At 49.9% G+C, this 3,564-nt stretch overlaps 1 pseudogene; it reads right to left on the minus strand.

Annotated features, from left to right (window-relative positions):
* Positions 1–958: 958 nt before the first annotated feature.
* On the minus strand, positions 959–3,054 carry LOC123245141 (annotated as a pseudogene).
* Between the last annotated feature and the right edge of the window lie 510 nt (positions 3,055–3,564).

Raw genomic sequence — 3,564 nt, forward strand, 5'->3', positions numbered from 1 at the left:
AGGGGAAAGAGTGCAGGTGTCTATGGAAAGTAATGGTATGCTAATTTTTCAAAGATTCTCCATGATTGATTTAGGAATTCAGATGACTTTAAGCTAGTCACAAATGATCTAAGCAGGTTGGACTCAGATGAGACACATGCATTCCCATAAGCTCCATCTATGTCCAGACCAGCTTTTTGCTCCAAAGTCCTCCAGCTGCCAGCTCTCAGCCACAGTCTGGGTTCTTAGAAGTCCCTTCATTTTTTATTCTAGAAGTGCTCAAAGTTCTCTAGCCCTGAAAATCGCTATATGCTTTATGACAAGAGAGTAAAAACGGATGGGAAGAAGGCGCTGAGGTCTAAAAACAAGCCTGTAGAGGAGACTGTGTTCCTTGCCCACAAACCCAAAGATGACCATCTGTAACAAAATTACCCTTTAAAGTGCACATCTCTCAAATGAAGGGCTCTGAGGTGGGAGCCCCTTATTCCAAAGAGGAGGATCTCCCCTTCCCCCACCCCCAAAAGAGAAAAGAAAAAACTCCAGACAGTTTAACTGCTGCTACTCTAAGCTGTGTGTGGATCATAGTTTTTGGCTCTTACTTTGTGGCTCACCCTCTGCCCCCTGCTCCTGATGCTTGGACCACTCAAATGCAAGAGCTGGGCAAGGGAGAGGAGCATGGGGAGGTTCCAGTGCTTGGGATGCTCCTTATCCCTCCTTGTCCTTCCCTCCTAGCTCTAAGGTGGCACCACCCCCTTCTCCCCACCCTCACTCCCCAACCTAAGCATTTTCTGGAGCTATCCCAGAAGGATGCCAAGGGCTACTGAACATTAGACACCCTACGGCATGAGGATATCCTCCCTCCCCAAATTCCCATGGCTAAGAGAGTGGTTTAACTACTCAGTTTGTGCAAATTCTCCACCTGCTCACAGTGAGGCTTCACTCTGGACTAAAACTCCTGTCCTGGTATGGGGGAAAGAGTTCATTTTCCTGCCTTTGAACGCCCTTCATTGGAGAGTTTCACCTCCTGTAGAATGAAAGAGGGGCGGAAGAGAGCGTACACTATATCTTTAGAAGCCCGGTGCTGGCCAGCAAGACTGAGCACCAGGCTCAGGCTGGGAGGGCTCCATTGTGTGGGAGCTCTGGGCCGTCGCCCCTTCTCTTGAAGGCTGGCTCTTCCTGTCACTATCAGATGGCTCTCTGGATCCCAAGACTGTCCTCTTAGGCCTCTCTTGGGAGGGACCCAACTGGTCTGGGGAAGGGAAGCCAGCCTGAGAAACCGAGGTATTGTTCAAGCTCTGTAAACTGATGGAGATACAAACATCTCCTACCTGTAGCCAGTGGCAAGGAAAAGAGAAGAGCTGTGCTGTCTGCCCAGGGCTACAGGAGGACCAGCCCTGGCTGTACACAAAGAAACGGTGTTCAGGGGGCACGTCAATGCTTACTTTGTTCTCTTGCTCCCCGATCACAAAATGCAGCATTACAAAGCCAGGCCACTGGCTCTCCTGAATGTCAACCACTGTGCTAGAGTCAATCTTCAGGCCCCTGCTCACCTCAGCACTGTGAATAAAGTCTTGGGTCTTTAGATCCTCGACCCATTTCAGCTCTCCTGTGGCCAACTGGATGATGGCGCCTTTCATGAAGTGAGAGGGCGAGTGAGAGGAGGTGCTGGGAGGAGGGGTTGGCTCCTTATTTGGGAAAGTGGCTCGAACCTGCATATCTACAGTCGAAGTCACCAGTATTTCTGATCCCATGGACAGCAGGCCCTGCTCAGTACCACTGGGCACTAAATTGCCATTGGTATCACCATTGCTTTGGGCAAAGGTCTATGTTTTGCCAGCTCTTGGGAAGACTAAGTATAGAACCCATGGGCCTGGCTTTTCTCTGTCATTTCTACTGGATTTCTAACCAGTCCTCTCACTTCCCCCTGATGATCAGGAACGTGATGAGATAGATTAAGGGGGCTGGGCTCATCTTTCCTCTGAGTTGCCACCACTACATAGTCCTGAGTCACTAAAGTTCCCACCACTCTCTGGACTTCTAGGCCAGTATCTGGAGTCCCTCAGTGTGCCGGCAGTGCCACCTCCATCTGTGGGGTCTGAGAACCTGAAAACAACTGTCCATCCATCACACATTCTACCACTGGTCCTAGTCCCTGGCTGTTATCCTTGTTGCTGGAGGGGTTCATGGCTTCACTTTCTCATCTTACCAGGCACCGTTCCATTTGTCTCTGCTCTCCATTGGAAGCAGTTACATCTGGAACAGACTGGACCTCATGCAGTACAGGGGTAGCATCTGGGCTTGCCTTTGTTGAAGGGATTTCATGTGTCATATACCCAGCGGGAAGCCGAGACATCTGATAGTAAATGGGCACTTGGCCTGGGGTGAGGTCCACTGGCTGAGTGCCCGAGTGATGCTGCAGTTGACTTGGTGGAGAAGTGGCAGGAGGGACATTGTTTAAAGAATGGACTGGAGATGTGGTCTGGTGGGGAGGAGTAGCCCCTTCTGCCAAGAGTGAGGCATATGGCACAAAGTGAGGATCATGAGAGGTTGTGAGGTTGGCAGAAGGTGAGAGCAGAGGACTAGGGAGAAAATTGGGAGGCATAACATAGGGCATAGTGTAAGGAGATCCAAGCTGCAGAGAAATTGGGGGAAGATGAGCATAATGGATGGGGGGGGGTAGTGGATTCCTGGATGCTGAATCAGTGATGATGATATCATCACTGATTCCTGGATGCTGAATCAGTGAAGGCAGAGGGCAGGGGACTCATGTTCACCACAGGATGGAGACCAGTGGAGGAAAATGTGGCTGGTGGCATGGCCACTTTGTACAGCATACCATATTGGTCCACTGTCAGACCAGTAATGGCCTCCACTCCATCATTACCAACACTCTGTCTTACTCCTGCCTGTGTCTGCCCAGTCACCACTACACCCCCAACGCCAATCAGAGGAATCACTAGAGGGTGTGTGGTTGGTTGAGCAGCTGGTGGTCCTCCCCATATCCTTGCTGGTCACAGGGAGGTCTTGTTTCTTTGGTGGAAGGCATTCCTGACTCCTCTCATGAACAGGTTTCATATTGCTTTGTAGTATTCCCAGAACCCGGAGGGGGTCGGCTTCCTTCTGGGGACATCAGAACAGACTTCTCTGTGATTTCCTTGTACCCACTTCCACTGTTTAATGGGGCACTCACATCTGCTGTTTTCTTAATTCTTTTCCCTTTCCTTTTTCTTCATGATGTTGTCAATCATTCCTTTCCCTTGGAACTTTCAAATATGTTTTCATAAGTTCACCTCCTAAAATAGTAGTCCCCATTTAGAATCACAGGCCCATTCTCATTTCATTGGACAGTGTAGTTCTCTGATCTTCCAGCAATGCTTCTGGGTAATTGTAATATGAAGCAGTCTCCTCCCAACTGGCTTCATAGTCAGCCCATCGCAAGGTGCTTTCTCGGCTCCTCCCACTGGTGTCAGGGCCGTGGCCTGAGGAGCCACTGCCACTGACATCCCCGGCCCCAGAGCCGCCCCACACCTGGGCCAATTTTTAAGATATTATTTTCTTCAGTATTTTTGTGCCTCTTTTACCAAA

Source organism: Gracilinanus agilis, chromosome 4 (assembly GCF_016433145.1).
Source record: "Gracilinanus agilis isolate LMUSP501 chromosome 4, AgileGrace, whole genome shotgun sequence".
Taxonomy (NCBI): domain Eukaryota; kingdom Metazoa; phylum Chordata; class Mammalia; order Didelphimorphia; family Didelphidae; genus Gracilinanus; species Gracilinanus agilis.